The 20,235-nt window shown below is 41.0% G+C and overlaps 1 pseudogene; it reads right to left on the reverse strand.

Moving 5' to 3' along the window:
* Positions 1-11,104: 11,104 nt before the first annotated feature.
* Positions 11,105-11,593, reverse strand: LOC102389781 (annotated as a pseudogene).
* Between the last annotated feature and the right edge of the window lie 8,642 nt (positions 11,594-20,235).

Here is a 20,235-nt window from a genome sequence, read left to right on the forward strand (position 1 = left end):
AAAAAATGGATATGACTCTATGGCCAAAAATTTAGGTGCACAAGACACGTACCAACTCTATTCTTAAGTAACTTAGTTAAATTTCTATTCTGAGTCACCATTCCATAAGGATGGCAGACTCTTAATCTCTGCCAGTTTGGACTCTTGCCTCCTCCCTTATACACGGCATTTTCCCTGAGTACTGACTTGATCTGGCTTATGTAGTTTTATTGGTTATATGGATTATATGGTTCCAAAGCATTGGCAGCAGCAGTTACGGCTGAAAGAAATCCAGTCTTCATTGAGGTGGGGGTCAGGGAGGAGTCTCTTCCTCCCTGAACGGTCCATGCAGGTTGTCATGGAGACAACTTTTGTTTTCATCTCTTCAACCCTTCAATCTAGTGAGTTCCTCTCAACTATTCTCTTGCCTCCTTTGGATGCATGAGACTCAGTCTGTTGCTGCCCCATCATGATAGCTTAGACACTGAGGCTATCTGCCTGCATAGATCACAGAGCTATTTAACCTCTGATATTATGGTACCTTCCAGGATTCTGCACAGTTTCTTGGCCTCAGGTCTCTTCTGCTATTGGATTCCATCATCCCAGCTGGGGGTTTGGCCCTGGCTCATGTCCCGGTGCCCAACCTGGAGGGCAGGGTACAGACAACCACCTATCTTGGGTCACACTGCTGTCTAAACTCATCATTTCCCCTTCAGTTCTGTTCTTTCGCCAGATGTAGTGAATTCTTTTTTGTGGGGGGTGGGGCGGGGCAGGATTCCCAGGAGGCGCTAGTGGTAAAGAACCCACCTGCCAATGCAGGAGATGAAAGAGACACAGGTTCCCTGGGTCAGGAAGATCCCCTGGAGGAGGGTATGGCAACCCACTCCTGTAATCTTGCTAGAGAATCCCATGGACAGAGGAGCCTGGAGGGCTACAGTCCATAGGATCGCAAAGACTCAGATATGACTGAAGTGACTGAGCACACACACACACAGTGAATCCTTTTTTAATTGCTAAGAAAGGTGGTCAGAGAAGGCCTGTTCACTGCTCTCAAACCTTGACATCATTGTTTTTTTATTCTAAGGAGCTAGGTTTTGAAACACAAACCTAAAAGACTTTCCATCTTTTTCCTGTTTTCTGCTAGCACATGTCTTCTCTGAGCTGATGAATTTCTAATGGTTCAGCTGCTTTCTGTGTTTTTTTTTTTTTTTTTTTCTGTCTGTGCTGCTCAGCTTGCAGGATCCCCTCTCCAGGATTGAACCTGGGTCCCCAGCAGTGAAAGCCCGGAGTCTTAACCACTGAACCACCAGAGAATTCTCTAGCTCCCTTAATAGAAGGAAATGCTAGGAAACAAATGAAAACTCTTTCAAAACTATTATCTTGTCTCTGTACAAATAACTTCATGTTTTAATTTAAATACAAGAAGAAATAAAACTGTAGAGTGGATCAGAATCACACCTTAGTCAGTTTTCTCTCTGCTGACTGAGACATGTTTCTCTGTGGGCAAGACACATAGCAAGCCAAATGATCATTAGATTTGCTGTCAGAGTAATTAGAGACAAGTGGAGAATGGGCTGAAATGCCTCCTTGCTGCGGCTGCTGCTGCTAAGTCGCTTCAGTCGTGTCCGACTCTGTGCGACCCCATAGACGGCAGCCCACCAGGCTCCCCCGTCCCTGGGATTCTCCAGGCAAGAACACTGGAGTGGGTTGCCATTTCCTTCTCCAGTGCATGAAAGTGAAAAGTGAAAGTGAAGTCACTCAGTCGTGTCCGACTCTTGGCGACTCCATGGACTGCAGCCTACCAGGCTCCTCCTCCATGGGAGTTTCCAGGCAAGAGTACTGGAGTGGGGTGCCATTGCCTTCTCTGAATGCCTCCTTGAGAAAGACCTAAATGGGACAGAGACTTATATACTGACCTTGGGAGCTGGCCCTCAGGTGGGGCTAAATTCTTGATTTCCAAACCACACTTCCCTTGGCTCCACCATGCCCATCTCTCTTTCAGTTTTCCCATCACTCTTTCCTTGCCTCTCATTTTAGCCCTCCGGTCTCTCTAGGCAGGGCATGGTAGAGCTGTGTAGACCTTAATTTTCTGAAAGTTGTACATCTGTTTCCTGCCTGCTAAAGAGAGACTGCATACAAGATAGCCTAGCTGAGCTTGAGTGTGCCCCAGACGCCTGAGTCTTGCAATTCTGGGCAACCTTGTGTATTCTCGGTGTGTTTTGAAATGAAAATATGTGCACATGGTTAAAACACACACGCACACACACACACACAGGCAGAAAGAGAAGAGAGTATAGCATCAAAGTCTGTTCTTCACCTTTGATCTCCCCACTGAACTTCAACTTAGTGCTTCCAATTTCTCGGAAGCAATCATTCTTGTTTGTTTTTATTTGGGTTTCTTGTTTGTTTGTTTTAATTTTTTAAACTGAAGTATAGTTGATTTAAATACTGTCTTAGTCTCTGCTGTACAGCAAAGTGACTCAGTTAGACACATACATTCTTTTTTAGCATTCTTTTCTATTATAGTTTATCATAGGATATTCAAGATAGTTCCCTGTGCTGTACATCAGCACATTGCTGTTTATCCATCCTAAATGCAATACGTTTGCATCTATCAACTCCAAACTCCCCCTCTGCCCCTCTCCTTCTCCCCTTCCCTTGGCAGCCACAACCCTGATAGGTTCATTTGTGCCAGATTTTATTTTTATTTTTTGTGCCGTATTTTATATTCCACATATAAGTGATATGTGATATTTTTTTTCTCTTTCTGTCTTACTTCCCTTAGTATGATCATCTTTAGCAGCATCCATGTTGCTGCAAATGGCATTATTTCATTCTTTTTAGGGCTGAGTAGTATTCCGTTGTATATAAGATTTCTCAAGAAAGAACTGAATCCCATATAAAACGGAACACTCGGTTTGTAAAGAATCTGCCTGCAACGCAGGAGACTTGGATTCGATCCCTGGCTCAGGAAGATTCCCTGGAGAATGGAATGGCAACCTACTCCAGGGTTCTTGCCTGGGAAACTCCATGGCCAGAGGAGCCTGGCGGGCTACAGTCCATATGGCTGCAAATAGTCGGACATGACTGGGTGACTAGCACTTTCATATACCAACCACATCTCCTTTACTCATTCATCTGCCGATGGACATTTAGGTTGTTCTCATATTCAGGCTATTGGGAATAGTACTCTATGAACATAGGGGTGCATGTACTTTTTTGAATTAGAGTTTTGACCAGGTATAATCCCAGGAGTGGGTTTGCTGAATCACATGGTAATTCTGTTTTCAGTTTCCTGAGGAACCTCCATACTGTTCTCCATAGTGGCTGTAGCAATTTACATTCCGATCAACATGCAGGAGGGTTCTCTTTTCTCCACATCCTCTCCAGCATTTATTTATAGATGATATTTGTTATTTTAATAATGGCCATTCTGACTGTTTTAGGTAGTACGTCATTACAGCTTTGATATACATTTAATAATCAGTGATGTTGAGCATCATTTTGTGTGTCTACTGGACATTTGTATGTTTTCTTTGGAGAAATGTCTATTAAGGTCTTCTGCTCAATTTCAATTATGTTATTTTGGGTTTTTGTTGAGTTGTATGTATATTTTGGAGATGGAGCCCTTGTGGAGTGCATCATTTACAAATATTTTCTCCCATTTCATAGGCTGTCTTGTCAATTTTGGGTGGTTTCCTTTGCTGTGCAGAACTTGTAAGTTTGTGTAGGTCCCATTTGTTTATTTTTGTTTTATTTCTATTGCCTTGGGAGACTGGCTGAAGAAAACATTGCTATGATTTATATCAGCGAATGTTTTTCTTATACACAGAGGCAATCATTCTTACCAGTTTCTTGTGAGTCTTTCTAGAGACATTTGTATCACACATGGGCTTCCCAGGTGGCACTAGTGGTAAGGAACTTGCCAAAGAAGACGTAAGAGTTGCGCGTTTGATCCCTGGGTGAGGAAGATCCCTTGGAGAAGGACATGGCAAACCATTTCAGTATTCTTGCTTGGAGAGTCCTGGGGACAGAGAAGCCTGGAGGGCTACAAAGGGTAGCCTTAGGGTCACAAAGAGTCGGACATGACTGAAGCGACTTAGCAGCAGCAGCAAATCTTATACGCTCCACAAATTGTAATATATTCTGTTCACTGCTCTGCTCCCTGCCTTTTTCACTTCATAGCATATCTACCCACTATGTTTTGAGTGCCTCACTCTCAGTCCTACTGTTTGAAACTGCTCCACAATCGCTACATATCTAATTGTCGCTCCTAACCTTCTCTTGACCCTCAATTCATCATTACATCCTTCTTCAGAGGAAGTTATCTTCCTTCCTATTTGAAGTCACCATTGTTTGAGGACAAACCACTTGATATATGCCATTAACAAATCACTTGAAAAAGCTCCCAGAAAACTTAACAGTACCACAAACATGCGGCTATTTACAAAGTATTTTCTTAATGATGAACAGAGCATAAAGGCACTCATATCTCTCGAAAAGATAGAGACCTATCTTTGTCTCATGTTTTTATTCCTGTGAAAAGTGAAAGTGAAAGTTGCTCAGTCATGTCTGACTCTTTGCAACCCCGTGGACTATACAGTCCATGGAATTCTCCAGCCAGAATACTGGAGTGGGCAGCCTTTCCCTTCTTCAGGGTATCTTCCCAACCCAGGGATGGAACCTAGGTCTCCTGCATTGCAGGCGGATTCTTTTCCAGCTGAGCCACCAAGAAAGGCCAAGAATACTGGAATGGGTAGCCTATCCCTTCTCCAGAGGATCTTCCCTACCCAGGAATTGAACCGGGGTCTCCTGCATTGCAGGTGGATTCTTTACCAGCTGAGCTACCAGGGAAGCTCTTTTATTCCTGTACCTATAATCTATGACCATGTCTAAGACCAAAATAATGTCCTTTAATGTGCTATGACTAGAAAGTTCGACAGTCCCAAGTTCTGAAAATGGATGCTGAAGTGGCTTACTCTTTATATTTAAACTGTTTCTACTCTAATAATATGAATTGTTTGTAAACCTACACATCAAGATGGAAGACTCTGTTTAAAAAGAGACATTTCTTTTTAAGAAATATCATGGACTGTATTTATGGCATAGAAAGAAAGAGATCTAATTGTCTGGAAAGAACCTTTGAATTCCTGATTTCTCATGCTAGAGACACTATGGGACAGGGTGGTCCTCGGGGAGGGTTGTCTGGAATAGTTGCCATATCTCCTTGCTGGACAAGAGAACCAACTGCTCTGTGGGCCCTTGGTACCTCCTTAGCTATTGGTGAAAAAGCCAGGCTTGAAAGATTCTGCTGTGCTTCTGCAAAGCTACACACACTTTACATGAGAAACCTTGTTCTTGAGAGCTTTATGTGAAGATTGATTACTTCCTCTTTCATGTCCTGCTCTATTTCACTCTAAACTTGGCCTTTGGGGTCAGACAGACCTGGATTTGGATATCAGTTTTGCCACCAATAACTGTAAAACTGTATAAACTTGGACATGTTACTCAACCTTTCTTGGGCTTGGTCTGAACATCCATGATAATGGCATTAATGATATCGACCTCACAGGAAGTTTGTAGCACTGAATGAGATAATATACATACAGTTATTAACAGATAGCCTCATACCTACTCAGTGTTTAGTAGTTCTTCTCAACACATATTCGTTGAGAGGATAGTATATGTCAGAAACATATTTCAGGAGGAAGCTGAACTTCACATTATAAATAAAGACTAGGCACTGAAGGTGGATGGCAGGGCCCTGGAAGCAGGGTGAGAAGTGTTCTTCCAAACAGAGGGAACAGCGAGTGCAGATTACAGGACACGAGTGAGGTTTGCATTCTAGGAGTGGAAAGGGGACGGGGATGATTGGACCAAGAAATGCAAGATAGGAGACGGCCAGGGGTGAAACTGGAGATCTTCACAGAGGATTTATAGGTCAGGCTAAGATAGTTCTATTTTATATATGTAATATAAAATATTTATAATATATTTAATATACTCTCTTTGGCTGGGCTGGGTCTTCATTGCAGTGCACGGGTTCTTTGTGGTGGTGTGTAGGCTTCTCTCATTGTGGCATGTGGGCTGAGTCTCCCTGTGGCATGTGGCATCTTATTTCCCCGACTAGGGATCAAAGACATGGCCCCTGCACTGGAAAAAGAGATTCTTAACCATTGGACTACCAGAGAAGTCCCTGTGCTGTCTACTAAAAGCTGTAGCTAACCCTTATTAAACCTATTCTTCAAGTGGAGAAAGAGATCCAAAGGAAAATATTTGCCTACAGCAAAATAATTAGTGCGTGGCAGAGCATCGAAGTGTTTTAAGTAAAAAGTGACATGATCAGATTCTGCTTTAGGAGTAGCATGAAGGCAGCAGAGTGGAGTCTGCGTATGTGGAGGGTGGTGGCGGTGGGTAGGAAGGCTGAGAGGCAGGGAGGCTGTGGAAGTAATAGACATGAAACACAATGAGATGAGACACTAGGAATCAGAGAATGGGGGCAAGTCTGAAGTGTGCCTTCTTCCCCATGGGGCATGGCGATCCTGGATCCCTCACTGGTGACACATCCCTCAGCGTCCCAGGCTTCAGGGACTTGGGTGTGGACTGATGGATTCAAAGCAAGGGCAAGGCATGGGAATGACAAGGAGAGGAGAGGGAAAGACGAAACCAGATACACCCTGTGGCAGGTCAAGCAGGAGGTGGGAAAGAAGGGAAGGAAAATATCAAACTCCAAACATGTAAGCATCTCCCTCGGGGGATGGGAAGCTGTTTTCAGGTGTGTGTGTACTTGTTTAACATAAAGCCACCGAAAAGGAAAGTCAAGTCTACTTGTCCATGCAGAGGCTAAGGAGAGGCCTCTTAGGCTAAGCTGCCTTGAGTCAGGGACTTGGGAGGCTGCATTTTTGTTTGTATTTGATCTTGGCCGGTCCCCTTATTTCACTGCTCTCAATTTTCTTATCTCCACAATAAGTCTATTGAGTGCCTGTGTGTGCCAGATATTTTACATGTGTCTATTCATTTGCACAAATGAATCTACTGTAAGGTAGATATATCATCTCCATTTTACAGAAAAAGGAAACTGTAAAATGTTTGTGGAGAGAGTAGATGGTTTTGATATGTATAATTATACCAGGAGAAATTCTATTACTGTATTGCATTGGAAAAGACTTTCCTAAGCAAAATTAAAACCCACAAGCTTATGGATAACCAACAAGGACCTACTGTATAGCAAAGGGAACTCTGCTTAATATCTATGTAACAATCTAAACAGAAAATGTATCCATTACAGCAAAATGAATCACTCTGCTATATACCTGAAACTATCACAACATTGTTAATAAACTCCAATACAAAATAAAAAGTTAAAACCCCACACACTTTTAAGAAAATAATTACAAATTATTCTCTATACAAATTTTAATTGCTGACATTTGAAAGACACATTCAGAAAATGAAGATCATGGCATCCGGTCCCATCACTTCATGGGAAGTAGATGGGAAAACAGTGGAAACAGTGTCAGACTTTATTTTTGGGGGCTCCAAAATCACTGCAGATGGTGACTGCAGCCATGAAATTAAAAGATGCTTACTCCTTGGAAGGAAAGTTATGACCAACCTAGATAGCATATTCAAAAGCAGAGACATTACTTTGCCAACAAAGGTTCGTCTAGTCAAGGCTATGGTTTTTCCTGTGGTCATGTATGGATGTGAGAGTTGGACTGTGAAGAAGGCTGAGCACCGAAGAATTGATGCTTTTGAACTGTGGTGTTGGAGAAGACTCTTGAGAGTCCCTTGGACTGCAAGGAGATCTGACCAGTCCATTCTGAAGGAGATCAGCCCTGGGATTTCTTTGGAAGGAATGATGCTAAAGCTGAAACTCCAGTACTTTGGCCACCTGATGCGAAGAGTTGACTCATTGGAAAAGACTCTGATGCTGAGAGGGATTGGGGGCAGGAGGAGAAGGGGACGACAGAGGATGAGATGGCTGGATGGCATCACTGACTCGATGGACATGAGTCTGAGTGAACTCTGGGAGTTGGTGATGGACAGGGAGGCCTGGCGTGCTGCGATTCATGGGGTTTCAAAGAGTCAAAAACGACTGAGCGACTGAACTGAAGACAAGTTAAATGTCAAGTGACAGGCTGAGAGAAATCATCTGCTCACATATAACAAGCAAAGTGTCAGTATACAAAGAGCACTCACAAATCAATAAGAAAAATCACAAATGACTCAAGAGGAAAAAGTGAGCAAAAAATATAAACAGGCAGTTCAAAGAAAGAGAGTTATAAAAATTAAAAAAAAAAAAACAAACAAAAAAAAAAAACCATGAAAAGATGTTCAACATAACTAGAAGTCAATGGAAAAAATCTTATTTTTAATATTAAAATAGCTGTAATACTTTAAATTTAGATAGTCACATTTTAAATTTCCAAGAACAGTAACTGATCCTTTTTCACAGCCACCTATTCTAATAGGTACACTATCTAGAACATTTCTCTTCTTCTAAATTAAATCAAGCTTCAAACTTAGGCCCACCTTTGAAAATGTATCTCTAGGGAAGGCTTTTCCCTAAACCCTCTAGATTACGTTAGGTTTCTTCAGTGTATACCTTTGTATTATGATCAGTGATTTGTCAAGTTTGCATTCATAGTTAAGAATTGTTTTAAAGTTTATTTTATGTATATTTATTTATTTGCCTATTTATTTAGCTGCATAAGGTCTTGGTTGCAGCAGGCGGGATCTAGTTCCCCAGAGATGGAACCCAGGACCCCTGCATTGGGAGCACAGAGCCTTAGCCACTGGACCACCAGGGAAGTACCAAGAATTTTTTTAAATGAGGTACTAGTGGAAGAAAATAATAAATTCCTTTTCAAAACAAGGAGACTCAAAACTGCAACTGCAATGGGCCGAGCTCAGCGTTTTAGCCGGCACCTCTGCTGTCAGCTCATCGGACTTGCTCACTTAGGCCTAAATGAGCGTCTCAAAGAGGCAGCAGTCTTCCTGGAGACTGGAGGGGTTATCACGGGTGCCTTCTTGCGGAGAAGGAAGGCTCACTTCTTGCCTCAGCAATTACTATTTCCTTTACTTAACTCTTCAATTTCATGGGGGGGTGGGCAGGTGGGAAAAGCCTTTAGAGAAACGGTTAATACAAAATACAAAAAAACCCGGAAAAAATTACAAAAAACTGAACTGATCTTTCCTTTGTGGAATTTTGAGTAAAATTGATGTTGCCTTTTAAATTATTTTTTAATTTAACTTTTTACAATTGAAGTATAATTTATTTACAATGTGTTCATTTCTGCTGTACAATAATGTGAGTCAGCTGTATGCATACATATATCCCCTCCCTCTTGAGCCTTCCTCCCACCCCTACCCCATCCCACCCCTCTAGGTCATCACAGAGGACTGAGCTGAGATCCCTGTGCTATACAGCAGGTTCCCACTAGCCATCTATTTCACACATGCTAGTGTATGACTTTTTAATTATAATTGGTAATTATTTTACTACCACGATCATACCTGGAACGCAGCATTAGGATTGAAACTATTATTACTCATATAATGTTACTATTAAGATAAACCAATGTCTATATTACAGTGGGACCAAAGAAAGGATGCTTTCTCTCACATCAGTTAGATTTGACTTTTAGAAACTTGAACTTGAAAGGCTTTCTCTAGCATGTAGAAACTTGAACAAATTATCTGAGTCACTAAGTTAAGATTGCTGAGAGTCATTTAATGATACCTCACTTACCTTATGAAGAATCTCCAAGTATGAGCATAAAATGTCAGAAAGTTTACTTGAAATGCATTGAAAGCATAGGTTTTGTGGTCCTCTGGATCAAATTGTACTTCCTGAGGTGGGGGGAGGGTTAAATTAGCAGTTTGGGATTAACAGATACACACTGCTATGAATAAGCATGAAGACCTACTCTACAGCACAGGCACCTATACTCAATATTTTGTAATAACCTATAAGGGAAAATAATCTGGAAAAGGGTGTGTGTGTGTGTGTGTATACATATATATACATGTGTGTATATATGTGTATACATATATACACACACACACATATATATAAACTGAATCATTTTGCAGTATGCCTAAAACTAACACAACACTGCATATCAACTATATTTCAATAAAAATTCTACCTCCTGTGTACATAGCAATATTAACCAAAATACTAAAATTACAGCCATTTATCTTATGACGAGTCATGAGCTGACTGCTATTTAGCTTTCACCAACACTTCAGTTGAAAAGCTTGTTATCTGAGAGTAACAATCAAAGGGAGGATGTATTAGCTTCTATTTCTCTTGCTCTCCATGCTCTATCCCTGAGGAAAATTATATTCCCCAGGAAGCAATATAACTAGACTATATAATCTTACAGAGAAGGCAATGGCACCCCACTCCAGTACCTCTTGCTTGGAAAATCCCATGGACGGAGGAGCCTGTTAGGCTGCAATCCATGGGGTCGCTAAGAGTTGGACACGACTGAGCGACTTCACTTTCACTTTTCACTTTCATGCATTGGAGAAGGAAATGGCAGCCCACTCCAGTGTTCTTGCCTGGAGAATCCCAGGGACGGGGGAGCCTGGTGGGCTGCTGTCTATGGGGTCGCACAGAGTCGGACACAACTGAAGCGACTTAGCATATAATCTTAGCTTCCCATGGAAATAACTTTCTAAGATACAATAATTTTACTCTCTCAACTTTTATAGAAGTTTGCTATACAAAGAACTTTTTTTAACTTTTTTTTAATTTAAATTTATTTATTTTAATTAGAGGCTAATTACTTTACAATATTGTATTGGTTTTGCCATACATCAACATGAATCCACCATGGGTGTACACGTGTTCCCAATCCTGAACCCCCCTCCCACCTCTCTCCCTGTACCATCCCTCTGGGTCATCCCCGTGCACCAGCCCCAAGCGTCCTGTATCCTGCATAGAACCTGGACTGGTGATTTGTTTCTTATATTATACGTGTTTCAATGCCATTCTCGCAAATCATCGCCCCCCTCTCTTAATAAGACCCTAATGTTAAAATATAGTCTAGATTGTACCCTAATGTCCTTTATGAAAAATTTTTTTATATTTAGTGAAAAGAAATTTCTGTCTTTAATACACTTTTTTTGGTATATGAAAGTTTATTACTACCATGTTTGAATCATCAAAACTTTTCATCTTAGTCTTTTCTTCTTGCTTTTGCATAAGGCCAAGAGAGACACTGGCTACTTTGACAACTTTAAAGTGGACTCTAGGAACGTCACCAAGAGCATGCTATTTTGCAATCAAATCCAGCAATGGAAACATCACTGTTTTCTGCAGTAAAGTTCAAGCAATCATCACTGGGTAAGAAACTATTGAGTTTCTTGCTCTTATTGATCAGTTGGCCCCTGAAATACTTCCCAAAGCCAGAATTTACCTGTTTGGCTTCAACTCTGACATTTTCTAGCAAAATTCCCTTTGCATGTGAAGTGCCTCCAAAGGGGCTGATCTTCAGGGCTGGCCCAAATGGGCTTTCTTGTATCATTTATCATGCCACTTCTGGTCCTGATGGTGGCTGCAGAGTTTCCTGGGAATATGAAGATCTTGACACTTGCCCATCCCATTGATGCTGCAGGCCTAACGGGAAAATCTAATATACATTTTTTTCCCCAATTGTGGTAAAAGATATATAACATAAAATTGACCATCTTAACCGTCTTAAAGTTCAGTAGTGGCAAGTGTATTCACACTGATATGCAATCAATCTCCAGAATCTTTCATGCTACAAAACCCGAACTCCATACACATGGTACCAGTATAGTATGGTATTTTATGCGCCAGCTTTTATGTGATGGTATTTTACGTGTCAACTCGAGCAAGCACAGAGCCTGACTATGTGATCAAACAGTATTCTGGATGTTTCTTTGAGGGTGTTTTTGGATGAGACTTACAGTTAAATTGGTAGACTGTGCCCAAGCAGACTGCTCTCCATAATGTGGGTGGGCCTCATCTAAGCAGCCGAAGGGCTACATACAACAAAAGATCGACCTCCTTCAAGAAAGAAGGAATACCTTCAGAAGACAGTCTTCAGATTTAAACTGAAATACTGGCTTTTCCCTGGGTCTCCAGCCTGATGGCCTACCCTGCAGATTTTGGACTTGCCAGCCTCCATAATCTCATGAGCCAATTCCTTCAAATAGATCTCTGTTATAAACATCATATTGGTTCTGTTTCTCTGGAGAACATAATACACCCATTTAACAACAACTACCCCTTTCTGCCTCCTCCTAGCTCCTGGCAACACCATTCTACTTTCTGTAACTATGAATCTGACTACTCCAGATACCTTATATAAGTGGAATCATACAGTATTTTCCTTTTTGCAACTGGCTTATTTCACTTAGCATTATGCCCCCAAAGTTCATGCTTTTGCCATGTGCCAGAATTTGCTTCCTTTTTAATGCTGAATATTATTCCACTGTATGTATATACCTCATTTTATCCATCTGTCAATGGACACTTTGACTACGTCCATCTTTTGGCTGTTGTGAATAACACTGCTATGAACATGGGTGTATAAATATCTCCTAGAGACTCTGCTTTCCATTCTTCTGGGTATATATATATTCAGAAGTGGAATTGCTGGATCATATGATATTTCTATTTTTAATTTTTTGAGGAATCATCATACTGTTTGCATAGCGGCTGCATCATTTTACATTCCCACCAACAGTGTTCAAGGATTCCAATTTCTCCACATCCTTGCCAACCACTTGTTATTTCCAGCAATAATAATCCTGCAGGAACCCAAAATAACCCTCAGTAGGGGTCATTTTTGTTAAGGGATGGTATTTTGTATGTGGGTGCTAGGGGGAATACTGATATAGATTTGATCTTAGAAACTGTGATGTTAAGACTTGATTCCTACATAATTTAGGCAGAATCTACATGATACAAAAACAAGTATTTAAACATGAAAAATTGTGTCAACAAGTTACTTTGCCCTGTGGTACTAAATGATCAAAACGGCAGGTTTTCTTGTTCGGGATTTGCATTCAAGCAGCCTTACTCAAGGTTTTTCTTCAGAAAAGGTACATAGATAATTATAAATGTCACCGAGTCATTCTGAGTGGTAAGCATTTTTAAACTCAGGGAGAGTTTCTAATGTAAAGCAAGAAGGTGAGCCAAATCAGGCCTGCAGACTTATTTGACTTGGCCTGCACATTTGTTGGCCCACACATTGTTTTTAGAAATTTTGAATTAGTTGACAACTTTTTAAATGGAGCGAGTTCAGGCAAAAAATCTTGATTCCTCGCTTCTTGGGAAAAAACGAGCTGACCTGGCAAGATGGGGCCCTTCATTCCCACATGGCAACAGTTGGCTGAGGTTGCGCAGCAGCTGCCCTTCCGCCTGAGCCTCTGCTCTCCAGTTCTGCACAGTCCCCACCCGCCCTGAGACAGGAGAGTGTATGGACACCCAGCCGCAGACTGTCCATTCTGTCAGGAAGCGCTCACAACCTCCTGTAACGTCTAGCGGGACATGAGACCCCCGGTGGGTGCTCAGTAGTTGCTGGCTTATTCACTGAATTGGGTTCTTCATGTGCTAAAATTACTTAGGACCTTTTGCTTTCTCTCTTGGTGGAGAAAGAGACAGTAAGATGATGGCTTTAAATAAATGGAATACAAAAGGAAAGGGACTTAGACAATGAGAGACAGAGAAACATGTGAAAAGAAAATAATCACGCGAATGTAACTTTTTTACTAAGGAATTTGTCCTTGAATTCTTTTTCCCATGAAGGAAACAGCACCCAGGAAATGATTCAGGCGAAGCCCTCTGTTTAATACAAGACAGAAGCAAGGGGCAGAAGTTTACTCAGCTGCCTTACAGTGGCAGAATTCCGGAGTTAACATAAATAGAAAGAGATACAGAAAACGAGGACCATATGGTTGGCTAGATCAGCTACTCTCAAGGCCACCCACAGAGAAAAATATTCAACTCCTTGTGTCTTAGCACATTAACTCCTCCTTTTTAATTACTGAGGCACTTGGAGAAGTTCTTTTACACTTTCAGGTGATAGCAAATGAAAAACGTGTTAAAGAAAAATGCAAGCAGCACTTCTCTCTCTTTGGTGATCGTGTGGACTGGGAGAAAATGAAAGTCTTATGGAAGATGTGCCCTAATCTCCAACTCAGAATATCGACCCAAGAAAACAGTCATTTAGAGACTTTCTTGGCGGTTCAGTGGGTAGGACTTCATCTTCCAATGCAAGGGGGTGTGGGTTTGATCCCTGGTTGGGGAGCTGAGATCCCACATGTTGCTGTTGATGATTAGTCGCTAAGTCATGTGTGACTCTTTTGCAACCCCAGGCTCCTCTGTCCATGGTATTTCCCAGGCAAGAATATTGGAGTGGGTTGCCATTTCCTCCTTCAAGGGATCTTCCTGACCAGGGGATCGAACCGTGTCTCCTGCATTGGCAGGCAGATTCTTTACCACTGAGCCACCAGGGAAATCCAGATCCCATATGCCTTGTGGCCAAAACCCCAAACATAAAATGGAAGGAATATTGTAATGAATTCAACAAAGACTTTAAAAAATGATCCACATTAAAAAAAAAAAAATCTTAAAAAAAAAAGAAAATAATTATTTAAATTTCTACTTGCTATTATTCCACGAGCCAGAGTAAGTCATACAGCCAACTCAGAGTTAGCCTGGAAAGGGACTATCTCAGGGTGTGGATCTAGCAGGCTGTGCTTTCAAGACCAAGGACCTGTTCTAGAATGGATAAATAGAAGCTGGGTCAGCACCCAGTCTAAAGAAACATAGTAGTTGACACTTATTAAAATTAAGTTTTAATATTTTTATCCCTTCTATCAAAGATAATGCTCACTTAAACATTCAAGAAATATAGAAATTACCAAGAGGAAAGATAAAAACCACCCAAAGCCCACAGTCTAATTAAAATTATTCTTAAAAGGTGGTGTACATGACTCCTGGAACCTCTCTGCTATCTACCTCTCCACCTAGAAGTGGTTCTGACTCACTCATAAGCACCTCCAGAGACAGTAGAGAATAGTAGCCTAGACTGAACTGGAATCATCTTCTATTCTCCTAGAAGTTATTTTTTAAAAAATTTATTGATTTATTTATTAGATAATAACTATTGGGCTTCCCTGGAGGCTCAGATGGTAAAGAATCTGCCTGCAATTCAGGAGACCCAGGTTCAATCCCTGGGTCAGAAAGATCCCCTAGAGAAGGGAATAGCTACCCGCCTCCAGAAATCCATGGACAGAGGAGCCTGGTGGGCTACAGTCCATGGGGCTGCAAAAGAATCAGACACGAGTGATGTTGAGCATCTTTTCATGTGTTTGTTAGCCATCTGTATGTCTTCTTTGGAGAAATGTCTATTTAGTTCTTTGGCCCATTTTTTGATTGGGTCATTTATTTTTCTGGAATTGAGCTGTAGGAGTTGCTTCTATATTTTTGAGATTAGTTATTTGTCTGTTGCTTCATTTGCTATTATTTTCTCCCATTCTGAAGGCTGTCTTTTCACCTTGCTTATAGTTTCCTTTTTTGTGCAGAAGCTTTTAAGTTTAATTAGGTCCCATTTGTTCATTTCTCCAAAGAAGACATACAGATGGCTAACAAACACATGAAAAGATGCTCAACATCACTCATTATCAGAGAAATGCAAATCAAAACCACTATGAGGTACCATTTCACACGAGTCAGAATGGCTGCGATCCAAAAGTCTACAAGCAATAAATGCTGGAGAGGGTGTGGAGAAAAGGGAACCCTCTTACACTGTTGGTGGGAATGCAAACTAGTACAGCCACTATGGAGAACAGTGTGGAGATTCCTTAAAAAACTGGAAATAGAACTGCCTTATGATCCAGCAATCCCACTGCTGGGCATACACACCGAGGAAACCAGAAGAGAAAGAGACACATGTACCCCAATGTTCATCGCAGCACTGTTTATAATAGCCAGGACATGGAAGCAAACCTAGATGTCCATCAGCAGATGAATGGATAAGAAAGCAGTGGTACATATACACAATGGAGTATTACTCAGCCATTAAAAAGAATACATTTGAATCAGTTCTAATGAGGTGGATGAAACTGGAGCCTATTATACTTAGTGAAGTAAGCCAGAAAGAAAAACACCAATACAGTATACTAATGCATATATATGGAATTTAGAAAGATGGTAACAATAACCCTGTATACGAGACAGCAAAACAGACACTGATGTATAGAATAGTCTTTTGGACTCTGTGGGAGAGGGAGAGGGTGGGATGATTTGGGAGAATGGCATTGAAATACGTATAATATCATATATGAAACGAGTCACTAGTCCAGGTTCGATGCACGATACTGGATGCTTGGGGCTGGTGCACTGGGACGACCCAGAGGGATGGTATGGGGAGGGAGGAGGGAGGAGGGTTCAGGATGGGGAACACATGTATACCTGTGGTGGATTCATTTTGATATATGGCAAAACCAATACAATATTGTAAAGTTAAATTAAAAAAAAAAAAAAAAAGAATCAGACACGACCAAGCGACTCAGCACACACACAAACTTTACTGGTTACTTCCTATAAGCCAGGAACTGAGCTAAGAGCTTTCTGAATAGCAGCAGTTCACTAAACCCTGACAGTAACCACATTAGTCCATGTTTCTGTTAAGGGAATTGGAACTTAGAGAGGTTAAGAAGGTTGCCAGAGGTCACACAGCTAGAAAGTGGCAGAGTCAGAATTTGCTGAACTCAAACAGCCGGACTCTAGATGTTGCACTGTGTTGTACTGCCAGAGAGGAAACCAAATTTTTAATTTTAATTTTCAAAGAAATCCTTCCCTCCGCCCACTCTGGGTTTCAGCCACAGAGGCATTCCCTTAATAGAACAGTTTTTTTTTTTATAAAAAAATTTTAATTGGCATACAGTTGATTTATATTCTATTAATTTAATGTGTATAGCATAATAATTCAGAGAAGGCAATGGCACCCCACTCCAGTACTCTTGCCTGGAAAATCCATGGATAGAGGAGCCTGGTAGGCTGCAGTCCATGGGGTCGCTAGGGGTCGGACATGACTGGGTGACTTCCCTTTCACTTTTCACTTTCATGCACTGCAGAAGGAAATGGCAACCCACTCCAGTGTTCTTGCCTGGAGAATCCCAGGGATGGGGGAGCCTGGTGGGCTGCTGTCTCTGGGGTCGCACAGAGTCTGACACGACTGAAGTGACTTAGCAGCAGCAGCAGCAGCATAATGATTCAGTATTTCCAAAGACTATACTCCATTAAAAGTTATTACAAGAATGGCTATAATTCCCTGTGCTGTATAATACATCATTGTTGCTTGTCTACTTAGTTCTTGAACTCTGTCGTTAGTTCACCTTGGCTCGCCAGAGTTGGCGAACCTATGGAGAGAAGGGAAAGAGACGACCTGTATCCATTGAAAATATCAGTAATAAAGAAAAAGAGAGAAGAAAGGAACAACAGAAGCGGTCAAGGATGGAGACGTCTAATACATCAGTGGAGATTTTGCAATGTAAGCAGGGCTAACTTATCAAACAGGCACAGTTACTGAGGGCTCTATGCTACTTTTAGAGCCCATGGAAATCTTTTCATTCCTTTAACGTCAGAAGAAAAATAAACTCTTAGGTCAAGGAAAATACTTCAACTTAAAATGTTTATGTATTTATCATTGTATCAAGGCAATCATAAAATATATCTTATAAATGTCTTTTTATAAAGGAAGGGGCCACAAAGGCAAATGTGCCTAGGGTCCACACAAAAGTCACACACAGCTCTGGATCCAGTGGCATGTCCCAACGTATTCAAATTTACTCAACATGTGTGTGCCATGCATTCTAGGATTGGTTTTTTGTTTTTTTTTTTTTGCCAATAATTATATTATTATTCCAGTTATAGAAATGAAGATTTCAAAACCTGGGGAGAAGTCAGGGCACAGAAAGTGATGAAGTTGGGAACTGATCCAGAAATCCTGATTTTCAGTTCAGGTCTCTGCACAAATAGGAAGGGACAGATGTAGGGTGGAGATCAATACAGGAAAGAATGCAATAAAAATTAAAAATATAAGAGGTTTTATCATTGGCCAAGTATTTCCTCAGGCATCAAACTTCCTTTCTGATGTGACATTTAGGTGCCAAAAAGAAGATTAGGCAGCTCAAGAGGGCATGAGGGAAAGTGAGTGGACACTGCTGGGTGCCCAACCAAAAACAGTTTCGTTGACAACCTATTAAAAACAAGAGGAAATATTTGCAGCTTATATATATGACAACATCCAAAGTATATGAAGACCTCATAAAACTCAATAGCAAAACAAACAATCCTATTAAAAATGGGCAGAGGATCCAGACAGACATTTTCCCAAAGAAGACATACAGATGGCCAGTAGGAACATGAAAAGATGCTCAGCATCACTGATCATCAGGGAAATGCAAATCAAAACCACAGTGCGATATCACTTCACGCCTGTAAGAACGGCTTTAATCCAAATGAAAGGAGACAACAGATGCTGACAAGGATGTAGAGAAAAGGGAACCTTTGTGCTCCGTGGAGGGGAATGTAAATTGGTATAGCCACTATGGAAAACAGTATGGAGGTTCCTCAAAATATTAAAAGTAGAACTGCCACCACATGATCCAGCAATTCCACTACCAGATATTTATCAGAGAAAATGAAAACACTAACTCGAAAAGATATATGCTGCTGCTAAGTCACTTCAGTCATGTCCGACTCTGTACGACCCCATAGACGGCAGCCCACCAGGCTCCCCCATCCCTGGGATTCTCCAGGCAGGAAGACTGGAGTGGGTTGCCATTTCCTTCTCCAATACATGAAAGTGAAAAGTGAAAGTGAAGCCGCTCAGTCATGTCCGACTCTTAGCGACCCCATGGACTGCAGCCTACCAGGCTCCTCCCATGGGATTTTCCAGGCAAGAGTACTGGAGTGGGTTGCCATTGCCTTCTCCTCAAAAAGATATATGCATCCTCCATATTCATAGTAGTCTTATTCACAACAGCCAAACATGGAAAGGACCTAAGTGTCTGCTGACAGATGAATGGATACAGAAGATATGGTATGTACACACACACACACACACACACACACACAATGGAGCATGATTTAGCCACAAAGAGAATGAAGTCTTGCCATTTGTGATAATATAGATACACCTGGAGGGCACAATATTGAACGACATAAGTCAGACAGAGAAAGACAAATACCATATGATCTTATGATACATGGAATTTAAAAACAACAGTAACAACAAAACCTCAGGTTCACAGATACAGAGAACAGATTGATGGTTGCCTGAGTTGGGGTGGGGATAAGTGAAATCAGTGAAAAGAGTCAAAAGGTACAAGCTTCCAGTTATAAGATAAACAAGTCCTAGGGATGTAATGTACAGTATGGCGACTGGAGGTAACAACACTGTATTGATTGCACATTTGAAAGTTGAGAACAGATCTTAAAAGTTCTCGTCTTAAGAAAAGGAATTCTGCAACTATGCATGAAGACAGGTTAATTAGACTTACTGTCTAACATGTATCACAAGATAATGATTTGATACTTGTATATATTGTCAAATGATTTGCAATGCATATGAATATATACCTGAAACTGATATAATGATGTATATCAATTATACTTCAATAAAAAAATAATTAAAAAAAATAAATTTAAAAAAAGGGAAAGAAACTTCGCTAAGTGGTTTACTATTAGACGTTTCACTTTCCTTTGTAATCATGGTCTCTAAAGATAAATAAGACACTAGAAAAACAGGATTGGTTTAGGCCCTTTGCAGAAGTTAAAGCTTTCTCATGAAATTTAGTAATATTGCGTGCTGCTATTAAAGACGCCTACTCCTTGGAAGGAAAGTTATGACCAACCTAGATAGCATATACAAAAGCAGAGACATTACTTTGTCAACAAAGGTTCGTCTAGTCAAGGCTATGGTTTTTCCTGTGGTCATGTATGGATGTGAGAGTTGGACTGTGAAGAAGGCTGAGCACCGAAGAATTGATGCTTTTGAACTATAGTGTTGGAGAAGACTCTTGAGAGTCCCTTGGACTGCAAGGAGATCCAACCAGTCCATTCTGAAGGAGATTGGCCCTGGGATTTCTTTGGAGGGAATGATGCTAAAGCTGAAACTCCAGTACTTTGGCTACCTCATGCGAAAAGTTGACTCATTGGAAAAGACCCTGATACTGGGAGGGATTGGGGGCAGGAGGAGA

Source organism: Bubalus bubalis, chromosome 17 (assembly GCF_019923935.1).
Source record: "Bubalus bubalis isolate 160015118507 breed Murrah chromosome 17, NDDB_SH_1, whole genome shotgun sequence".
Lineage (NCBI taxonomy): Eukaryota > Metazoa > Chordata > Mammalia > Artiodactyla > Bovidae > Bubalus > Bubalus bubalis.